We start from the raw sequence: 25,576 nt of genomic DNA on the forward strand, positions 1-25,576 counted from the left end.
GATTCACAATCATCTTTTATCATTTTTTCTATCAGAAACTATGAGAATGTTGCTTGTACCCACGGGATTGGAACTCAAAATAATAGGATTGTTGTTGTTCTTGAGTCACTTTACCACATTTGTAAAATAGCAGGATTGTACCTAAAATGGTGGGAACACCATTATTTTGTCACCTCAATTGTTCAGTTTGTCAAAACGAAAGAAACACTACATCATTTATCAACTCAATCGTTACCTTTGCCTAAATAGCGTGATCGAGTTTAAAACTGATTCAGTCCACTCCTTTCTTGAATAGTGGGCTTGCACCCTTAAACGAAAGGTTTTCCATTATTTTGACCCTCCATTGCTTAGTTTGTCCATAGCTATGGGAATGTTGTCTATAACTATGGGATTGCCTTGTAAAGTAGCAAGATCGCTTGTAGAAGTGGTGGGAATGCCTCTTTCCCTATCATGGTGTCCAATTTTCACAAACACCCCAATGCATTTGTCATTTCCATGGATTTCTGTGTATCCCAAATAGGTTACAAGTCACTCTAGAGTCGTTACTATCATCTACTCAGTACATTGTTCGCCTCATAATTTTGGGTCATCCCAGTTGTTGGTTGAACCTTGGTCACCTTTTTAGGCATGTATTATTATCATATTCATTTTGTATCTCTGTGTCCTCGTCATCATCATACATTCTTGTCAGGGATTAATTTTTTCGAACCAAATTTCAGTCTTTTCAATTGTGTCGCCAATCAAATTTATACAATTACAATTGAATCAGTCCTTCTCTTTTGGTCAATTGATTGCTCCTCCAATTCAATCTATCATCAGCTCTATTAGGTTAATCAAGTCAATCAATCAATCATTTTGGTCTCATTCTCCCAATTTGCAATATAGTTTGTACCTTCTTATGCGACATTTATTACCAACTCTTTGACTATATCATGTTCGGAGTTTTATCTCTTATTTCACGGAGGACTTATCACCTCGAGCTAGAGGTTTGATTTTCTTTGATCTGTCTTGTTGCTTGAGTGTGTCCTCTTGAGTAACTTTAGTTTTGCATTGCTTCATTTTAGACGTAATCCAATTTTGATTTGAGTATCTATTCCCTAATCAACTTGTTTTCAAATCAATCATTTCTCTCATCTTAGGTCTTTCTTCTCATCAAACATTGATCAAATCGAGCATTTCATCCAATCCTTGACTTTAGTTTTGCATTCTCGTCATTTCATCCCATGTTTCATGCCCATCACCACTCGGTCTCGGTATCGATCTTGGCAAAATATGGACCAACAACCTTTTCAATTTGGATTAGGATTTCATGACCCTCAATAAAATCCTGATTCGGGCATCAACCCTATCATGTCAAGAAATATTCATGTTAGTTATTATCTACTTAATCCAATTGTATTTGATGATAACATGGTCAATCAACCCGATGAGATAGATTCCCAAAATAATCCGGCCAATAGATTTCTCATAAATTCGGATAACGCCCAAATGGTAGATGAAATCATAAAGAGTCATAAGAGTCTCATATTTGCAAACATGGTTTCCCAAGGCATGATTGTCGCATTGCCTAATACACATGTGAGTGTAAGTCCACAAGAATCACCTCAACAATAGGTTTCCTTACAGTAAACCTCATCATCATTTCCAATCCAACAAAAAAACCAATTACCAAAGACACCACAACAACAAAGTTCCCAACTTGCATCGATCGGATTATAGCCTTTGGGTACCCTTGGATGGCATTATCAACCATTATATGCTAATTCATCAAGACTTGTGCCACCTCCGCTCTTAGGCGGGGGCATCTATAATGCATTGATCAATGCAGCATCTATGAAACTTATTGCATCACTTCCTATGATGGCTCAATACCCATGACTTCCAGTGTGGTGCATGTTACACCTTTTGTTAACCTAATCATTCAACCTATAAATGTGCCTTCCACACAAGAACCAACTTGGACTACGAGAATGTCAGGTTAACCACCACCACTTGTCACATAGACTATGACTGGGGGCATGAATTACACAATGTCATTATCATATGCACTCCCACCTATGCAGTCTACACCACAAGTAGTCAATGCCCCACAATACCAACCACAAGTAAGTTCACAACCTGTCATTTTGCAACTGTGATTCAGTTACTTACAAGCACCGCCTTCATCCTATGTCATGATGAATGTTAATCGATTGTCTGGTGGTGCTAATTAGAATCCCCCATCACATAATGCTCAATCTAACGTATATCCAGATTATACTACAGGAAGTTATCTTTAGGGTGGCACTCCTCAAATCCAACAGTTTCCCAATGTCTAGTATCAACAACAACACATCACCCCCAACAGAATATTGTCACATATTCATATCCACCCCAATATCAACAGTCGTCGCTTGTCCAACAACATATCCCTACATATAAAAATGCAGCACACTATCAAAATCTACCACAACAGTCCAACTACGATTGTTCATATCAAGTGGCACAATAGGCACCGTATTATCAATGTGCCACACCATCTCTTGATCCTTTTCCTGCCAACTTTGAATGGGAAGAAATGAAGGAAGCTCTCAAAACATTGCAAGAGAAAAACTTCAAGTGAGTTCTCAAATTCGATGAGTTCTGCCCTTACCCATTCGACAAGTCAATAATGGAAATACCTTTCCCCAAACACTTTGAGATGCCTAGATTCGATAAATACAAGGGAAAAGGTGATCTACACTATCATGTTAAGGAATTATTCATGGCCTACCAAGAGGTGTCATGGTGCGATAACTACCTTATATAATTGTTCCCTAAAAGTCTTAGTGGACCCTCTCTTTAGTGGTTTTCTAAATTGCCATTTGGCACTATCACTATGTTCGCATACTTATCAGAGCATTTAGTGGCTCAATACACTACAATATCAAAAATGATGTCTCTATGTTCGATCTCTACCAAACCAAACAAAAAGGAGGTGAAATCCTTCTACATTATATTCAAAGATGGAGAGCCCTCACTAGTCCCCTCCTGTGTACTGTGTTGGATACCAAATTGGTCTCAGTTTTCATCAGCAATCTCCACCCTAAGCTTGCATATCACATACAATTAAATTGTGCAAGCACCTTCAAAGATATTATGTCTAAAGGGACATTGGTAGAACATACTTTGATTAATGAAGGAATCATCAAGCTCTACAAAGAGCACTCAGATAAGCCTAGTAGTGATAGATAAAGGTATTGGAACAAAAACAAGAATGTTGTAGGCAATAGGGTCACTGACTCCAAGACACTGCAAATGATTGTGGTCACAAAGCCACCACCCCTTCAAACATACGTTGATCCCCCATAGCAGTCGTACACCAATCCTTCATCGACAATGCATGTCAATCCACCCCTTCAAGCTTATCAACATCAACCAGAGCAAACACATAATGCATAGGCTAATAGGACCAATGTGATCATTGTGTCCCAAGTTCCTTTGCATCAAACGGGCAATAATGGTCCTTGACATCAATTTATGCCCATGGAAGAACCATTAGATGTAATCTTCAAATACATGGAGTAGCATAATATGGTTGTGTATCCCCAAACACAACCATTTGATGAGTCCAAACCTAAGCCTGGCTTGTACAAACATAACGAGTATTATGCTTATCATTGTATCAAGGGCCATGACACAGACAAGTGTATGAAGCTCAAAAACCTGGTCCAAGATCTCATTGACCAAGTTAGAATTGTTGTTGACCTTACCATGGGAAATTTGCCCAATGCCAACCTAGGAATGTATAGGGATGCTCTTCCCAAGCATCAAAGAGAGGCCAACATGTCTAATGCTATTCAAAACCGTACTACCAACAATATCAATTACAATAATGTACCATTTGATTATGGTAGTACAATAGGTTGTATTACTCAGATAGAGGATCATGTCAAAATGATTCATGTCAAGGGAGTTGATACTCAATGTGCAGTAGCCATGAGGAGAGATCGTATGTTAGTCCTTGGAGCTCTCATACTTAACACCCCCCAATCGTGTATGTGTCTATGTCTATGTAGTATAAAATTCTCAAGCATTTAGGGAAAACTCTGGCACAAATTTCCATCCTAGACCTACTCAAAGCCTCGCCTACTCATCAATAGATCCTTACCTAAACACTGCAAGAGGCTCGTGTTCCTAGCAATATAAACCCTATGCAATTTCAAGCTATGGTAGCTCATTTGTCTTTCACATATCACCTCAATTTCATGCAATCTAATGCCATGGTTCCCAATCCTAATCATCCACTAAACATCGAAGCCATCATCAAACACTATAAGGTAAAATGAGTACTAATCGATAATGGTATTTCCCTGAATCTCTATACATTGAAGTTTGTTACTCAAGTGGGGTACAATGTTGTGGATATTCACAATCAATGCATCACCATCAAGGCATATGAGAAGAGAAGTTCAATAGGAATGATTAATCTCCTGATTCAGGTAGACCCGGTAACACAAAGCACATTGTGCCACATCTTTGATCTTGACTTACCATTCAATATTCTTCTTGGTCGCCCATGGATACATGCCATGTAGGTCATCCCTTCCACTTACCATCAATGCCTCAAATTTCCATACCAAGGTTGAAAAATCATGATTTGTGGTGATGCCTAACCATTTGAGTATTGCCGTGCTCTCGAGGATTCTTCGCCATATTTCCACTATTGCCTAAGTGTCAACATTGGAACTTCTCAAGCCACCTCATCATCCTCATATGTTGACCCTTATGCCATACTCACTGTCGCAAAAGAGAAAACTTCCATCTCTACCTCCTTCTCCCAAATAAAGATCAATGATGTTGGTTGTGGCCTACAAGACACTTCTACAGTAGGCACCCTACCTCTAGATCCACATGCTTATGGGAAACCTACTAAGGAGCAGAAGAAGAAAGAGCCTATGGTCTGAAAATGTGGCTCCATCACATTCCAATACCATGGTGAACTCAACCATTGTTAGATTCAATCATAGTCCCAAAGACACTGAAAGGGGGGGTGAATTAGTGTCTAATCGGTTAGCAGAATATTTAAACTTATTTATAACTTTGCAACCCAAAACAGTGTATCGGTAAATAAGAATTAATGCAGTAAACAGAAATAATAGAGACAACATAGAAACACACCATAACACAAGATATTTAACAAGGAAACCTGGTGTGGGAAAAGACTCATATACGTATGAGATCTTATAAGTCATTTTGGTGTGTGGGTGATGAGACATTTTTATTAAGGTGATATAGTTGACAGTGAAGGTTTTGGTTATTGACTGAGCTTAAATCGGTACTGAACCTGACATTAGAGATGTTGTTTTGAACAGTACATTGTATTGGATTTGATAATCCACTTCTGTAGTCGGTGTGACTCTTTATTGAGCAGTGAGCTCTAGGTTGTTGGCCTCCCTGCATGTGCATGCCCCTTATTGTAAGTAGTATTTATTCATTTGCTAGTGAGTAAATATTGTGGGCTGGCCAATGAATAAATACTACTTACAATAAGGGGCATGCACATGCAGGGAGGCCAACAACCTAGAGCTCACTTCTCAATAAAGAGTCACACTGACTACAGAAGTGGATTATCAAATCCAATACAATGTACTGTTCAAAACAACATCTCTAATGTCAGATTCAGTACCGGTTTAAGCTTAGTCAATAACCAAAACCTTCACTGTCAACTATATCACCTTAATAAAAATGTCTCATCACCCACACACCAAAATGACTTATAAGATCTCATACATATATGAGTCTTTTACAATATACCATGTCGGCTTACAAAAGATAATTACATTTACAAAACAATTCATATAAACAAAACATTATCCTATGTCGGCTGGAGTGTCGGTATGCTTTGTTGCCGATGTAATCTGAATGCCGTTGTAAGTGCCTGTCGGTGCCAGTGTATGAAGTTTGTGATGTTGGGCATGTAGAAACCAATTTCCGGTGACTTGCCAGTTGGTTTCCATCAATGACAACATCAACTATTCTCATAAGAGTGTAGAATGCCAACAATCTCCCCCTTTAGCATTGATGGCAACACTCATGAGAAAAATCAAAATTGTTATCCAAAACTGAAATCCAAAAAGATGTGCTCCCCCTAAGCAAGTGATCTCCTTTGTACATGCATTTTTCTCTTCACTACTCCCCCTTAGACATCAATGACAAGGATGTCATAAATAATCAAAAGAGTACAAAAATGCTACCTCAAGGTCTATAACCAGTTGGTTACAATATGAAAGATGTCTACCAAAATCATATTTAAACTCTGCATAAACTTGTTACTATCATTTAAAGTTCCATCTGTCTATTGGATCATACCGGTGAGATAGTGCATTTGCTGCTCCGATGAGTGTTCTCCTTGAACTGTTGCCTTAGATATTTCACCTCTTTGAGTAATCAGATTATCTAGCCTCAGACCAAGTTTATCCTTTAGTTCCTAGGCATTAGACCTTTTTTTTTTTTTTTGGCAAGGTGGCAATGCCACTTAATATATTTTATTAATAATAAATAATAATTACAATATATTTAAAAACTGGTTCAAATTGAGCTCCCAGAGAAAAGAACCAGCAAGAAAAACTTTGGTCATTTCTCATCAACATGATTATAGAAGAGAAGTAGTGAACAATCCTCTAGCTGGAGCTAGTTACAAAATAGAGATCAGCAAAGGAGCATGCAGGCTCTTTTACACATAGGAGCATGCAAGCTCATTTTACAGAATAGGAGCATGCAAGCTTATTTACAAAATAAGTTCCTGGGATATCTTGAATGCCCTACAAGAAAGAGCTCCTGCAATCAAAATTGGCATGCCCCTGCACCAAAAAACAACTGCAACCAAAAAATATATATACTTCAAAACGCAGAGAATTTACAAGAAATGCAAGGTTCCAAAACATGACTGACACCAACGATATGAGATCTGCGGTCCACTATTATAGACAAATGCCAAAGGAGAAGAGGTGAATGTGGAAATGCTAAAGAGAAATGAAGCCCAAAATTTTTATGTTGTAAATGAAAAGAAAGAGGAGATATATCATACAAAACTAACAAACCAAAAGAAGCGGCATACAAAGATAATCATGAAAACAACGCTACGTCAAACTTTAAATGACATATGAAGGACGGATTCCCAATGTGAAAATAAATATCTCCATATTTCGCACCAGAAGAGAGTACCAAACACACGAACAACATCAATAACAACCAACTCATCATTAATGAATGCCAAGTGATGATCAAGTAAAGCAAAGTACCTCAAATCAAAACCAAATGGAATTATGAAAAGAAATACCTCACCAAGAGAAGAGAATATCAACTCGTATAAACAAGAAATCATATAATAAGAAAGATTAAATCCTCAACTCTCTACGGGCTATAATTAATAGGTTTGGGAAGCTCATCAAATCACCCCCCAATCGAGAGGAATCAATAACAGTTTTGTCACAACCCATATTAGCGAGGCAATCAGCCAATGCATTACCTTCACGATAAACATGTGAGATGATGAGGTGCTCAAACGTATCAAGAAGAGTCCATATTTGTTCAAGAATATACCAAAAATGCCAATTATGAGCTTTTCTTGCCTTGCAAGCATTAATGACAATAGTTGAATCACCTTCAATATGAAGGTATTTGAAATTCAAATCCTTAGCTATAACAAGACCTTCTAAAAGAGCACAAGCCTCAGCCATATTATTTGTGCCGGGAGAAATTGGCATAGCTTTTAATGCTAATAAAGAACCCAAATGATCACGAAAAACTATCCCTATTCCTGAATCGCCAGGGTTTCCACGGGAGGATCCATCAAAATTCAATTTACAAAAAGGGGCATTAGGAGGATGCCATTTTATGGAATTTTTGTCTACAATTGTTTTCCGAATCCATGGAAAGGCGAGTGATACAGGAATAATGATACTTTTCCAAGAAGAGATCATAAAATTGTCCCAAGAAGAGAACTCTGAATTCATGTTAAAATATTTCTGGACATGAGCATTAACTTGCTCAATAATACTTCTTTCCAAAATCCCAAGAAGAACCGATGAGTCACATCTAAAAATGCGCTTGTTTCTTTCCCACCAAATGGCCCATATGAATGAAGAGGGAATTATAAACCACAAACAAGCAAATAGAGAAGATGAATACAAAAGTGGCCAAGACTGAAACATGTCCCATAAAGATAAAGGTAAAGGGAATGAAAGAGATAACTTTTGTAGGACAAAATGCCAACAACTACTCGCAAACTCACAATGAAGAAAAAGATGATTGACATCTTCAAGAGCTTTACCACATAAGACACAAGAAAAGGAGGCTGCAATATTAAATTTGACTAAACGATCACTAGTCAAAATTCTATTTTGCAGCGCGAGCCAGGAAAAAACACCAACTTTAGGTAATACTGAGTTATTCCAACAGAACAAAAAGGCATGATGAGGAGCATTTTGATTGGCCATTTGTTGAACAAAAAAATATCCTTCTTTAACAGAGTAGTTTCCCAATTTAGAAGGGCACCAAATAAGTTGATCTTTGATGTTAGAAAGGAAAGCCACTCGGTCTTGCAAAACAGATTTAAAATTTTGAATTTCCTGCATGGACAATGGCAGAGTAGAGGGATCCTTCCATGAGACCTTGTGAGAAAATAGATCAACACTATCTACATAATCAACCAATCTAACTCCCCATGATTGAGAAAGAACAACTTAAATAGAAGCAAGAGAATCATGCTACGAAAGAGGGGGAAAGCCATTCTAGGAGTCTTTCCAAAAACAAATATTCTCCCCCGAATGGACCTGCCAAGAGAGAAAATTAGACACCACTTCCCTACATGAGATCATAAAGTTCCAAATAGCAGACCCCTGTGGAGGATTAGAAATTGTCAAGATCCTAGTAGGGTTCTAGGAATCCAAATACTTAGCCTGCATAATTTGGCACCACAAAGATTGGGGCTTAGTATACATAGACCAAACTAGTTTGCCCCCAAAAGCCCTATTTCTTTTAGATAAGTCATGAATCCCAGCACCACCAACTTGCTTTGAAAGAGACATCTTGGTCAAAGAAATCAGTGGAATCTTTTTATCTTCTGTCATGTTGTTTTTCCAAAGAAAAGATCGAATAATCTTTTCAATTTGGGAGATGACTGATCTGGGAGCTTGAAGAACTGAGATATAGTAATTGGGAATGGCAGATAGGACTGTTTTAATGAGAAGTATCCTACCTGAAAGAGACAACCACCTAGCCTTCCAAGCAGAAATATGAGATTTAAGTCTCTCAATAACCGAATTCCAAATAGAAGACTTAGCAGATCCCATAAAGAAAGGAATCCCCAAATAGGTAGAAGGAAGAGAGTCTACTAGGAAACCTAAGATATTCACAAGTCTATCAGCCACCAACTGAGGAGTATTAAAAATGAAGATCTTGGATATATAGGGGCTAATCTGTTGGCCAGATCTAGCAGTATAAGTATCCAGAATAAATTTAATATGAGTAGCCTCTTGGATAGAAGAAGACCCAAATAAAAGTGTATCATCGGCAAAAAGGTTATGAGTGATTGACATATCAAAGTTAGGAATTAATACCCCTTGCCAAAGGCCCAGATCCCTTTGCTTAATAACCAATCGACTAAAAGCTTCTGCCATAATGATAAATAAGAAAGGAGATAAAGGATCTCCTTGTCTAACACCCTGGGTTGAAGAAAAGTATCTAGAGGGAGCTCCATTAATGATGACAGAAAATGAAGTAGTAGAAATAAAACTCTTGATCCATTTACACCAACTTTCAGAGAAACCAAATTTTCTCAAAACTTTGAGCAAAAATGCCCAACAAACTTTATCATAAGCCTTCATCATATCAAGTTTGACCACAAAAGTTGGGATATTGGATGTATTTATGGAATGTAAAGTTCCATGAGAAACAATTGCTCCCTCATGAGTTTCCCGACCTGGAACAAAACCTCCTTGTTGAGGAGAGATGATATGAGGAAGGAGAATTTTAAGTCTTAAATAAATAGCCTTGGTGAAGATTTTGTAAATAGAGTTGCACAAAGAAATGGGTCTAAATTCAGCAAAAGTTTGGGGATTCTTAGATTTCAGGATAAGGGCAATATAAGTGATGTTAAATTTTTTTAGGTTATACCCACCCCTCCTAGACTCTTCCAAAGCCATTAATAAGTCAAAACCAATAAAATCCCAACATTCTGAAAGAACAAGATAGTAAACCCATCAGGACCTGGAGCTTTTTCAGGGGCCATGGAAAAAACAATAGAATGAAGCTCATCTAAAGAAAAAGGCCTCATAAGAAAGTCATTATCCTCATGGAAAACAAGGGAGGGGATAGAATCTAAAATCAAATCCACATGATGATCCATGGAGGAAGAAGAAAAAGAAAGAGATAAAAATTCCTTAAAAAAAGACACCCCCTCCTCTCTAATCTGCTAATCTGAATTAAGGACATAACCAGACTTAGAATCCTTAATACTAAAAATTGTAGAAGCAGCTCTTTTAAGCTTGGCTTCAGCTTGAAAGAAGGTAGTATTCCTGTCACCTTCTTTAAGCCAAACCTCACAAGACTTTTTCTGCCAATGGATTTCAACCCGGGAGCAAAGGATCTCCCAGTAAGCTTGCAATTTCTTTTGAGCATCATTAGTGGAGGAATTAGTACCATGTCTAATAATCTCCTCATTAACAACCTTCAAATCATTAGCAACTGCCTCTTTTTCATGAAAAATATTCTTAAAGACCAATTTATTCCAAGCCATAATTTGAGATTTCACGAATTTCAGTTTGGAATAAAACTGGAACATCTTAGTCCCTTTGCAAAATGGAGCACTTAACCACCATTGCTTTAATAAAGAAAGAAAATGAGGATGAGTGAACCACGTTTTCTCAAACTTAAAAGAAGGTCTAACAAAGGGAACATGATCCAATTTATCAAAATTGAGCGAAATTGGGAAATGGTCAGAATCTAAGGAGGTAAGAATCTCAAAAGAAAAGGAAAAGTTGCTCAAATGTAGGTTTAGGGAAATAAGAAATCTGTCAAGGCGAGAGGAAATCTGGCATTTAGATCTCCTATTAGTCCAAGTGAAAGAACCATTAGAAGGGAAGATATCGAATAACTCACTATTTTGTACAAAGGAAGAAAAGTCATTAATAACCTTCTGAGTTGTAGGATTACCCCCTCTTTTTTCATTCGAGGAAAGGAGAGCATTAAAATCACCCCCAAGCACAATAAAAAAATCATCATATCATAAAAACAATTCAGATAAGGAATCCCATAAGTCGGTTTTATCTGAAGGAGAAGTCGGACCATAAATATTAAATAGAACAAAAGAGACTTCAATCCAGTCAACCTTTAGCAACTGCCAATGAGAAGCAAAAGATAACATCTCAACTTTGACTGATTTAGGATTCCATAAAGTTATAAGACCACCAGAAGCACCCAAAGAAGGAACGTGAACATCTTTCCAAAGGGACCATTTGGAAATTATGTTATCAAAAGAATCCTGAGAAAGTTTAGACTCTTGCAATAAGATGATGTCCACTTTTGAAGAATCAAGAAATTTCTTGATCCTTCCCCTTTTGTCACAGGCATTTAAGCCCCTGACATTCCAAGATAAAATCCTCATTTATCACAAGGAGAGCAACATGCCCTCCTTGTTTTGACATGGGAAGAAAATTTCTCTACAATAGTGGATTGAATACTAGCCGCAATCTCCTCCTTTATTTTAGCCAATTTTGGCTTTTGACCCCTCTTCTTAGGAGTTTTAACAATAGGGGGGAAATAGAAGGAGATTGCTCCAAGGCTAGCTTCTGAGAGAAATCAAATCCATACACATTAGAAACAGTTGAAGAAGGACTATCAATAAGATTGGCATCCACACCTTCAACTGAACTTGGCTGAGAAGAGGAAACATGACAACCATCATGGACAGGCCCCGAAGAGGCAGAAGCAGAAGAAAAAGAAAATTCAGGAAATTCCTTTGCAACAATCTCATCAAATAGATCAGAAGAAACTGAAAACAAAATATCTCAAGCAATAAGCTGAATCTTCTCTTCAGAAATGGAAAGAGAAGAAGGAGACCTTGGAATGGGCAAAAAAGAATCACTATCAAAAATCAAACTATGAACAATTTTGGTATCATCTGCCAGACCCACAAAAGAAGAATGAGGAGAAGAATTAACAGAACAATGGCTTGTGCAACCATTTGAAGGTAACAACAATTTTGGAAACGGAACCGAAGGACAAGAAATTTGAAAAAAACTCGCAGAGGAGAACATAAAAGGTTCAAAACAAAATTCAGAAGACCAATAATCCTTGAAAGGACTAGGAAGAAACTTAACAGAACAAAACCGATGAATGGCAGACAGAATAGAGAAGAACACGGCCAGAGAGTAGAGAAAAGTAAAATCCATCAGAGGCACATCACATACTGTATATCCAAAAAATGGAATGAGAGATGTAACAGAAAGAGGTAAAGGAGCAGAATCCTTTAGACCTTATTATTGCCTTCTCTTTCTCAAGTTTTTCTAACTTCTCCTCAAAAATTGCCATTTCCTGCTCAAAAACTGATATAAGTCCAGATGAACCTATTATATTGTCCACAATGTCATCAATTTCCTTTTGTGTCTTTTTTATCTCCTCATCAATGTCCTCAGTCAAACAGTGGGGTTTACATGCTTCCCTTTATAACTCCTTATACTCCAAAATTGTAGAATTGAGTACCGGTAAAAGTGTATCCACATGATCGGTACATTTATTTATGGTGTTTTCAAAGAATTTATTCTTCTCTTTTTCAACTCTCTCCTTTATGGTATCCTCATTCACCTTATCTATAGTTATTACATTATCAACAATGAATTTGGACAATGTGTCCAATTTCCCTAAAGAATCATTAATGTGATATATCTTACAATTAGGTGCAATCATCTTTAGAATAGGTAATGTGTTATCAATTGCCTTAAAAGCTAAGGCATTGCAATCAGTAATCCTCTTAATTGAATCCAAAAGTACCTATGTTATATTGGTAGGTCTGAATTCACTTGTAGATGTGCTTAGTTCTATTGTAGGTTTCTTCTCAACAGATGTCTGACCAATCACCTTCAGTATATCCTCTTTACTTCCAATATATGTATCCACTTTACTTTTATTTTCCTCTGGTGGATTTTTCTGGGTCTGCACCTCTACTTTTACTGGTTTCTCAGTTTATTAAGATTCTCTGCAACTGTCGGTGTTATAGACTCAACATGTACCTCTGCCTCAGATTGTTTTTCTATTAGTACCACTGTCGGTTGCTCAAATTCTAGTGGCCCTGTGCTAGCTGTCTTATCCTGTATTTTCTCAGTCTCTGGTTGCTCTATTTGAGTTGGTATCTCAATTTCCTAAGAGTCAACAATTTGTGTCGATTTCTCTAAAATCTTGCTTTCATCAACACTATCTGCCTTAACCTCTGAAGTTTCTTTATCCACAACAATGTTTACCTCCTGAGTATCTACATTCATAGTAAAGAGTATCTCCGACTTCAGATTAGTATCATCATGGGTTAAACCTTCAGTAGCTATATCTGGTGGATTAGTTTTATGGACCGGTGATGAAAGTGCTAATGGAGGGGTGTCCTGGGTTGGTGGAGGAATGTTATCTATTATTTTTATGGAAGGTACACCACCTACTTTACCTTTTCCTTTGTCCTTTTAATATACTTTGAATATTTTCTCCATTTTAGGTAACCTTCTTTCCTCTTGCTTTTCTTTCTCTACAAAGAATATATCCCATTTATTTGCAGTCTCATCTGCAATTTCTTTTACCCTTCCAGCCATCAGGCTCACTTGCCGGTGTCCACTAACAAATACTGATCGGTTAGCTTCATAAATAAGTTCATCTATTTCTTCTTTATAATTTACCGGATGTACAGCTAAGAGTGCTTCAACTTTCAACTTTTTGTCTAGTTCCATTACAGATAGCCTTTTAGCTTCCAATCTCATGTAGAGATAATTTGGTGTCTCATCAATCACTTCTATCAAAAATCTCTTGTAAATATCTAAGTGTAGAATAATACTTTCTTCAATAGTGCTTTTGTCAGAATCATGAGAAGAAATATACCATTTATTTACATTAGATAGATTACCTTTCTATGTTATCTCATTCAATAGATCATTCAGTGTGGGGGTAACCGGTGTTTGTTTCTTCTTAGGTGTAAGTTTCTTCTTTGATTCCCTAACTGCTTGTTGTTTCTTCCTTAGCGTCCTGGTTTTCTTAGGTGAAGGAGAGGGTACCAGTGAGGGTTTTCTCTTCCTTTCTACTTTTTTAAACTCATCAGCCTTACCATTGTCAGTATCGGAGGATGTTACAACTGGTGAAACATGTGCTTCAGGTTGTAGTCCTTCAAGCTCACTGGCTGATATACCACTGATATTCATGACATTTTCTTTGATTTCCTTTACCTTCTTGGAGGCATCTCTGATAAATTTTTCTCTTCTCTTTTTTGTTTTCTGTATAGATATATTGCTCTCTATGGTTTTTGCATTTCCAAAGAATTTCTCAGATGGCTCCCTTGGTGCATCAAGTAGAGCTTTAGCATATGTTTCCAGAACAAATAGGTCTAACTCATAACCCATCTTAGTAACCCAAATAGTTCTAGGGGTTATTGCTTCCATCCAAGTTTCATCACGCTTAATGACAAAACAGATTTCCTTGTCATATTTGTCAAATATGCTTTGTGGTAGTCTCTCTCTTGCTCTCATCTTGGATTGAAATTTGTTGAAGTAGTATGTGATTTTGTTAATACTATTAGTGTCAATACCGGTGAAAGCATCTTGTATATGTCTTCCTATCGGGATGTCATAACCAAAATCCTTGTGACCTATGTCGGGTATCTCCTTGGTAAAGTACAACATTAGGCATACTAGAAGATTACCAAAATGAAAAGTACCTTTCTTGTCTCCCTTAATCTTCTTCAAATTATCAATTAATTTATCCTTAAGCCATTCACACACATCAATCTTAGCATTATTGTTCAACATCTCATATGCACTGTGAATACATAGGCTAGAAACATAATTTAGTCTATTTGCATGAGTTGCTTTGTATCCTAGTACCATACTCACATATCTCACATTGATATCCTTAACATCATTCACTCTAAGTGACCTTCTATCATATGTGGCTCCGGTTATATCCATAACTCCCCTATTAGGTATCTTCTTGGTTTTATCAGGCCTGCTACCGATTGAAGGTAAACCAATAACTGCCTTAATTTCTTCCCTGATTATCTTGCAAACTGACTCTAACCACATGAATTCTCCATGGACTCCGCTCAATACAAGTCTAACAACTTCCTTTGGAAATTCTGGAATGTTCATAATCTCTACAAAACCTAAGTCTTGCACAATCTTATGTTCGGGTTTGATCACACCATTTCCATCGGTAATAGCCTCATTGAATATCTTCTTCAGATCCTCAGTCCTTAGGTTTTCTATGTTGCAATGTATGTAAATTCTAGGGTCTTCTGCAAATGCTACACCCTTTGGAATTTTTGAAAAAGCTCCTACAGAATCATCCTGCTTTGCAATCTTGGGGATAATCCTAAATACGAGTCTAGGGCGTTTGACATTTTCCACAATAACGGGTTTTGCAATAAACTCTAGAACAGAAGATGAGGAAGCCATTTCAAAGATAAATACCTCTTAACCGGAATTCTGAATGCCTTAAAAACACTTCAGAGCTTCGCCTTAGAATGCCCTTGCTCGGTTTCACGCTCTCTGATTGTTTGAATGCTCGGTGAGTTTGAAATGAGGGTTTCCATGTGCTTTATAGCTAAAAAGGTTCTTTAAACTGCATTAAATGCTTGTCGGTTAAGTGAAAACTTAACACATCTATCGGTAAAGAAGAAATGTATCTTCTCACCATCAACCAAGGGTAGAATGTATGATTTTGAACTTGTTGCAATACCCCCTAAGGATTATTCCTCTGTTAGATGAAGAATCTCGTGTCGGTGGAGGATTACTCTATTCTACCAGTGTAGAGATAGTTTCATCAATTTTCCGATCACTCTTCTTAATCCATTGTTTTGAAAATTCTTGCTTCACTTCATCTACCTTTTCTTTGCCCTTCAAACTAAATTCTTTATTGTTCGTCAGTGCATTCTTGCTTCTATGGAATTTTGCAATATGTCCAATCTTGTTACATGCATAAAAAGTTACATTATTCCTCTGAATAGCCTTTCCATATCCTTGACCGGTTTGTGATCTGCATTGATTAGATAAATGCCCAAACCTTCCATAAACATAGCATTTTACATTCATTCTGTAATTTTCTGAATTATGACGAACTTTGTTGCATTTGGAACATTGACCGATGGGTGAGTTTATATTCTGATTATTCCTAAATCTACACTAATTTTCTGTATGACCATATTTTTTGCAATTAAAACATTTCCCATTAAATTTATAAGCATTAGGTTGTCTTACCAGTTTGTTTCGATCTTGATTATTTGTAGTACCGAAACTTTCTCCATGTTCAAATTGAAGTCCATTTGTATCTCCATCGGGTTTCTGTCTTTTAAGCATGTCATCAAGTTCTTTTGAACTTTTCTTGAATTTGTCTTTTTTGTTTATTTGCAGTAACCAACTCATTTTCCAGAATTCCAACTTGTCTCACAAGCTCAGCTTTATCATGTTGCATGTGAATCAAATCTGTCTTTAGCATATCATTTTCATGACCAAGTCTCAAATTTTCATTTCCAACACCATTAAGTCTCCTAGTCAAGTCTTCTTCATTCTTCTTCCTGTATTCAATATCCTTACATAGCCTCATAGTCATATCTTGCATTTCATTATTCATATTACTGTTTTCTTGTCTCAACTTATTTGCAATGTCTCTAAGAGTCTCTTTTTCAGCATCATCATTCTGCATCTTCTCATGAAGTTCCTTTCTCTTATTTTGTGCTATAACCAGATTTTCTTGAAGTCCTTTAATGAATTCCTTATCAGTCCTCAGATCATCTTCAATTTTGATATTCTTCAGTTTTTCTACATCAAAATCTTCAAGAGCTCCTTCCAACTGTTTTCTTAAGTTCTCCATCTATACCGGTGTCAGAATCTCCCTCAAGCTGTAAGGCTTTTGCAAATAGAGGACCGGGCTCTGATACCAATTTTTAGATTCAATGACAGTCCCAAAGACACTGAGAGGGGGGGGTGAATCAGTGTCTAACCAGTTAGCAGAATATTTAAACTTATTTATAACTTTGCAACCCAAAACAATGTACCGATAAATAAGAATTAATGCAGTAAACAGAAATAATAGAGACAACATAGAAACACACCATAACACAAGACATTTAACGAGGAAACCCGGTGTGGGAAAAACCTCAGTGGGATTTGTGACCCACAATATTTACTCACTAGCCAATGAATAAATACTACTTACAATAAGGGGCCTGCACATGCAAGGAGGCCAACAACCTAGAGCTCACTACTCAATAAAGAGTCACACTGACTACAGAAGTGGATTATCAAATCCAACACAATGTACTTCTCAAAACAACATCTCTAATGCCAGGTTCAGTACTGGTTTAAGCTCAGTCAATAACCAAAACCTTCGTTGTCAACTATATCACCCTAATAAAAATGTCTCATCACCCACACACCAAAATGACTTATAAGATCTCATACATATATGAGTCTTTTACAATATACCATGTTGGATTACAAAAGATAATTCCATTTACAAAACAATTCATATAAACAAAACTTTATCCTATGTCAGTTGGAGTGTCGGTATGCTTTGTTGCCGATGTAATTTGAATGTCAGTGTAAGTGTATGTCGGTGTCGGTGTCTGTCGGTGTATGAAGTTTGTGATGTCGCGCATGTAGAAACCAATTGCCAGTGACTTGCCAGTTGGTTGTCATCAATAACAACATCAGCTATTCTCATAAGATTATAGAATGCCAACAACCATGAGGTCATAGAGGGAGATATTAACCAATGGATATTCAAAGATGTCTTTGTAGATAATGATACCCATTTCAATCAGTTCAAAGAGAAGTATCCCGTGGCTCACAAATTGGCTACTAAAAAATGGGATTATCAAGGTGGAGGGATAGGAAATGAATAAAGTGGAATTCGGAGACCTATTGATCCAACTCCCAATGTTTCCTATCAAGGGCTTGGTTTTGGACATCCCTCCCATGGAGCCTCAACTTCGGCTAGCACTTCCAAAAACAACGAAAAAATGTTTTGGTCTATATTGAAGACATGCCTAAGGAGGTTATCAAACAAGCGTATGATGATATAGATAGATCCTCAACCTTTAGCACATCCACCCTATTTGACATCTTTGTTCTCATAATTAACCTTCCGCTTCGCCACCCTGAACTCATTGATTGGTGTCAAACTGTTACACACCTTAACACATTCTGAAATGATACATCACTCTTGCAGTTCTTGGGGGCAAACTAGTGTGCACCATACTATCAAGTTGGATCCTCAATGTTACTTTGGGGAAGAGGGGATCCTTAACCGCAAAAGTGAAAAAGAATTAAAAGATCAAGTCTCATGGTGAAAACCTTTCTAAGGCACCTATAGACCATAAAATAGTAAAAATAAAGGGTGTATCTTCTGGTGAAAACCTCTCCGAGGTGCTAAAAGATGAGGACTCCCCTCTTCCCTTCATTGATGCACATGTTCCTAAAAGATTACCAATTCTCATAGATCAAACCAAAGAGATAAATTTGGGTACAATAGAAAATTCGCATATCACTCATGTAGCTACCTCTTTATTTGACAATGAATTTCACATATTCTCTGAGATCCTTCATAAGTGGCCTATCAACTTTGAATGGTCTTATCCAGACATGTTTGGCCCCGATCCTGAATTGGTAGTCCATCATGGATCCAAATTCCAAGGCAGTTAAGCAAAAATTGTGCAAGATGCATCCCAGAATCGCACAATTGGTCAAAGCAGATTTGAAAAAGCTCATAGAGGTCAAGTTCATCTGACCAATTGATTGCTCAAAATCCATTGCCATTTTACTAATGAATGTAAAGATTTTCAAATTAAAATACAACAATACATTGAGTTGGGTATCATAAAAATAACATGTGACAATGAATGGCATATTTCTCATAATCATTTCAAATAACATTCAAGTTCCTATTATGTTTCTCCTCACTATGCGGCCCATTGTTAGCTTACCTATTGGGAGCTCATTGTCATTCATGGTAGTACAATTTTAGGTGCAATCATACTCAATGAGCAACATAATAGTCTATTTATTCTTGTCTCTATGCTTGGGGAGAGAAAATAATTTTCTATCTCTTACCTCTTTCTAAGGATTCAATTTTTCTTGTACGAGTTGCATTTTTCATAACATGATGTCCTTTCTTGCATAGAATTATCCTTCATGTGAGTACATGTGTGTTCCTTAGGTAGGACCTATTCTTTTCTTGGAATAATACATCTCTTATTAACAAATCTTTCCTTGGAGGTTGTGTAATCCTTATCTTTGTCCATGTGCTTGGGGATCATTGATCTCTCCTATCCTTTCTAAGGATCCACTTTTCCTTTGTTGGGTGGTGTTTTCTTACGATACGATGCCATTCCTTGTGTAAAGTTTTTTGTTTGCGCAAGGATTATGTCTTATGCAAGAGGTGTATACCTTTGTCTACAACCTCTTCTTCATTTGGCAATGTATATCTATTATAAACAAACCCTTCGCTTTGGGTCAAAAGTGCACGTCATCCTTCATCAAGAATCCCTTTCACCTAGCTATAGGGGGAAGGTATGCATTCTTGTTCTCCTTCCTTTCTTTTGGTTGATGATGTTAATTTTGTTCAAAAATATCCTCTTGGAGGTAGATGTCTTTGAGAAAAGATCTCTTCTACTCCAAGGATTCTCTTTACCTTGTCGCAAGATATCACTTTTTCAATTATCTTGTCCTTTCTTATAGGAGTTATGCCTCTTTCTCTTGGATTTATGAACATTTTTTCCTAAGAGGATATCTCCCTGGTGTTGAAGGTGTGTATCCTTGTTTATATCTTCAAGACATCAAAATAGGACTATGTTGACATTTGTAGGGGGGCATTGCATATCGCCCTATTTGTACTATATTTCTGTACTATCTTCAACAGGTCTTATATAGGTTCTATATTCTCAAAACTAGACCAACAAAGTCTTATATGAGATGTTTCATTCTTTAAATTGGATGCAACATTTTTGTGTCCTATACAAGGTATACATGCTTAAAACCAGGTCAACAAGTCTTATACGAGATAATCCTGAAACCAGACATATTTGTTTTTATTTCATGGACCTTATATAGGTTGTTGCATGATCAAAACCAGACCAACAAGTCTTATATGAGATGCTTAACTCTTGAAACTAGGCAATAGCATATTCAACAAGGTGAGTGGAACTAACAAAACACAACTAGACTATTCTGACTCTCCTCCCCAACATGGTTCATCTAGCATGACATGGGTTGCTAGCCCATGGAATCCATGTTCTCTCCTTTCTCTTCCCCATAATCTTATAGATTTTCTATTTATGGATCATGGATCATCATTTCATGCACGCTCTTTCTCCTTTTATGTCATTCTAGTGATAGAATTCTAAGAATGATATTAGTGGTTGAGACATTTGATTATCAAGGTCTCTTCAACTAGTTGACTTGGAGCCTTTTTGTTTTTAGTATTAACCCCTTGTTTTGTGTATCCTTGCATGTGATTGTGTGAGTCAATATCCTAATATTGGTGGCTTGGTTCCTAACAATTACTGATATCTTATCTCCTTGTGATCTAGCTCCTAATTACTCCTTTCTCCCATCTTTCTATTTTATCATTATTATTTGCATAGACTCTCACTCTCGTTAAATTGGAGGCTAAATGTAGTGTCGTAAATTGTAACTAGTCAAATTTACACCTCTTATTTGTTCTCCTATTTTAGTGTGCCTCATTTTCATCCCTCATAGGCCCATTTTGGCCCCATTGTACTCCAACTATGATTTCATCTATTGAGACCATTATGTGGGCCCTATCCAAGAGGTTGTCACCCCCTATTACCTGATTGGTTGGTCCTAATTTTGGAAGACCAAGGTGCCCCAAAATACCTTGGTTCCCCTAATGTGGACCCAATTTGAAATAGGGCAAGTACTCCCCCTCCCCAATAGCTTTTGGTCCCTGAGGCTACACTTGACCATTGGAGATTGACTTAATCAATAAATTAACTAGGGAATCCTATATAAAGCCATCCTATCAATCTATTTCAACATGAGTCTCCATATCCTATTATTTTTACATTCATGAAGCATTCATCATCAAGAATTTTAAAACATTCAAGGTTGTATTTCATCCTTCAAGCATGGTGGAACAAAGTCACATCAATCTTCATGCAAGCATGTACGTGTGATTAGGGTTTTTCATGTTCATGTGTTTGTCATGCCATTACATTCAACATTTGTGATTACATTCAAACATAATTGCATCATCATCAACGATAGCAAATCTGAGGAACAGGTGCAATAGTTATACTCGATAATTCCGACAAAGTCGATAGTGACAAAAAGGTTCATATTTCGACGATAAAAAATTCAGAGCACCAAAGCAGATTATGTGCTACTCAACCCTGAAAAATCAAGCCGAACTTTTGGGAACATATTTTAAACATCTTCTTTTGCCCAGATCTCAGTTGGTGGCTCTGTGGGACATCTGTAGCATTTTGTATTTGTCAATTAACTTTAATTATCTCTAATTTTGCCCTGATTTCAAAATTACAAATCCAATTTCAATTTAGAAAGGAGGCAAACAAACCAGTGAATCTAATAAAAATTTCAGCCCTTTCCTTATTTGGATTGTGGCTAGATATATTGGATTCACCATTCTTTCAATGTATGGTTAATTTGGTTAGTTAGCAGTTTTATTATCTTATTTGGTGAAATCCCAATTCCATAATAAACAATTACATTCAGCATTCATACAAAATTCTCTTGAATTATGATATAATTTAAATATGGTTCATTAAAGGACATTATCATATCCTAGTACGAGCCAAAATAATTTCACAGTCATTAGGATATAGGCATAGTTATTATATAAACCAATATTGATCACTACACTATTAAATTAGAAGCTCTTCATCTACACATGAAGTGACATTGCACTACCCCTTAGCCCAAAGCTTAGATATAATCATCAAATATTCTATTATAAGAAGGAATGGATACACCAATTTGTTATCTTTAAGGTATAGTTTGAAAAGCATACCTTATTACGCTAACATGTTATCCTTGACACTATCTTTCTATCAAAAGAATTTTATTAGAGAATCGTCTATGCAAATGCCATAAAATAATTACTAACTTTACAAAATAATATTCTATAAGGTACACCTTCATCTTAGGGCTTCAATAATGTCGCTACCATGTAGCCAAATAATAAATATCCTATAACTCATTTAAGATGAGTTTATGATTTTACTAGTCTTTTCAATATAAGAATCTTTATATTAGGACTCTACTCCATCCCATTTCAAATCTAAAGGTGTATCTTAATTAAAATTTCACTATCCTTGCTAACAAGGTTATATAATTAAACCTTTTTGTTTAATTTCATAAGTAATGCAAGATGAATATTTCCTATTTTTACGGTTATTCTTACTCCACAAAGATTATAGTAATTGACTATCATAGGTTATAATTCCTTAGTAATGAATGTTCTTATCATAGGTTATAATTCCTTAGTAATGAATGTTCTTTTAATTCTTTTGCAACTACAATATAGTATCTTATGGAGCATTCAAAGGTATTTAATTATAAAATCTAATCAATAAAGAGATATTATAAGTAAAGCATATGAATACATAGATCTATCACCTCTAACTAAATAGTTTAATACTAAAATATCAATAATAACTAGATTTGAGTCAATGTATCTAAAATTATTATTTTTAGAGCATCACAACACCTTCTGAAAGAACTTGTCAAATTATTTCCTATTTCAAGAGGATGAAAGACAAAAAAAATTGTTCTTGATGGAAATGTTTAACATTTGTGAATGTGAGATTTTGCCTAGATCAAGGGCACAATGAAAAGCACACAAAAGAGAGACAATAGTTTGACAAGAACAAACTGTATATCATCAATATGCAAAAGTGATCAACTGGATTAACCAATACAATGAATATGGGCTTTCTTATATTATCAAGACCAAATGGATATGTGAGCACATAATAATGACATGTGTCTCAATGAGAAACAAGGGTAGGTAAGAAAAAGTAGGGGTAGGTAGGAGAAATAATATAATATTCCACAAGAGGTGGATCACCCACCGAATGTGGAATGTAACAACAAGATAAGACCACAAAAGGTGGAATTTCTCCTACAAGCATCATCCCAATGTGCACACTTCCCTAAGTGTCTCATATCCAAACTACGATGAGATGCATTATCCTAAGTCAACTTAAGTAAAGTGTAATTATATCCTATAAGAATAAATAATTACACCAGCACCCCCCCTTAAGTGCAACTTAGGGGAATGAAGACTCAAGTCAACAATGCAAGATGGGTCTCGGCTACTAGGCCATGATAGGTACCCATGTACAATATGCAAATGCAAGAAAACCTATGAAATGCAATCTCTCACAAACGGAGAAAGGGAGAAAACCTAGTGGGGAAAAAACTCCCCCCCAAAAGAGAGATAAATGTACAAAGAGACTCTCAAAGAAGAAGGACAAAACCTCAAAGAGGAAAATGTCCCCCCCATAAGAGAGGAAGGAGAAGTCAATTGACTCCCCCTGATGAAACATCCCACATCCCCAAGAGGGCTCTCAACTACTAGAACTTACTCTCAGTGAAGGGTTTGGTGAATATGTCTGCAATCTACTCCATTGTAGCACAATACTGCAAATCAATGAACTTCTCCTGAATCAGCTCTTGAATGTAGTGCATATGAAACTCGATGTGTTTGGTCTACTGATGTTGAACCAGGTTCTTCGAGATTGCAATAGCACTCTGATTCTCACAATGGTCATGGAGTGGAGAACCCAAACTCTGTGAGAATATGCTGAAGCCAAATAGTCTCAATCCCTACATTAACAACCCCTCGATACTCAGCCTCAGTCGAAGAGAGAGCAATAGCATACTGCTTCTTGCTCTACCAACAAATGGGGCCTGAACCAAGGTGGAAGTTGTAACCAGAAGTAGACTTACGATCATCAAGATCACTAGCCCAATCAGAGTCTGTGTATCCAACCAAGCAAATTCTTGTGCCTGCTGCATAGTGAATCCCAAAGTGATATGTACCCTGGATGTAGTGTAGGATGTGTTTGGCGGCTTTCCAATGAATCTCATGTGGTTCTTGCATGAAGCGGGAAACCATGCCAACCGGAAATGGAATGTCAGGGTGTGTGTGGGTCAAGTAGATGAGACTACCCACAAGCTGACGATACAATGTGGCATCAAATGGTGGAGAAGAGCACTTAGCCTCAAGCTTGACTCCTGAAAGAAAGGGAGTCAATGCAAGCTTACAATCAGCCATATGAAAGTGTGCAAGTAGATCAAGAGCATACTTAGGCTACGAAAGTGTAATCCCGGAAGGTGACTGTGAAATATCTATCCCGACAAAGTAGTGCAAAAGACCCAAGTCAGTAATAGAAAATTTGTCATGCAATGCAAATTTGACATTGCTAATGATGGATGAGGTGCTCCCTATAATAATCAAATCATCAACATAGAGCATAATTATCAAGTGTGAGTCATCTTGTCACAAAATGTAGACATTTGGATCAGAATGACACCTGGTGAACCCTGCTGAGAGAAGGAAGGAATCCATCTTGGCATACCAAGCCCTAGGGGCCTGCTTAAGGCCATAGAGAGATTTTCTCAATCGGAAAACTAATGAAGAATCTTGGATGAAACCCTGTGGCTGCTCCATATATATCTCCTCATTAAGATCTCTATGAATAAAAGCATTCTTCACATCCATTTGATGGACAACCCAACCATGAGCTGCGGCAATAGAAAGTGTTAAGAGAATGGAATTCATCTTGGCTATGGGCACAAAGGTCTCAGTATAGTCAACACCTGGAACCTGTGAGAAACCTTTCGCTACAAGTCAAGCCTTATACTTATCCACACTACCATCTGCTGCAAACTTAGTCCGAAAGATCCACTTACATTGAACCATCTTTCTCCCTTTAGGGAGAGGGACTAACTCCCAAGTGTTGTTCCTCATCAAGGAACTATGATCTTCCTCCATAGCTTGGTCCCACTCAGGAACCCCTGATGCTTCCTGAAATGTCTGTTGATCGGAAGCGGTAGAAATGTATGCATGTGGAAGGTCTTGATGTTGTGATCGAGTCCTTCGTGTATTTGAAGGATCCCCAACAAGAGAACCTGTTGACTCAAGTGTTTGTTGAGCCCAACAAGGTCTAGGTGGAGGTGGAGGACAAGGCTCCTCAACTGCTAGTGGACCCTACAGAGGTGTAACCCTACGAGTCGGAGTTGAAGGAGTCTCATCGTCTGAATCACTCTCATCACTATCCACAATGGAGGAAGGTAGAGGAGGAAGTGAGGCTAAGATAGGAGAG

This window comes from Cryptomeria japonica, chromosome 3 (genome assembly GCF_030272615.1).
Source record: "Cryptomeria japonica chromosome 3, Sugi_1.0, whole genome shotgun sequence".
Taxonomy (NCBI): Eukaryota; Viridiplantae; Streptophyta; class Pinopsida; order Cupressales; family Cupressaceae; genus Cryptomeria; species Cryptomeria japonica.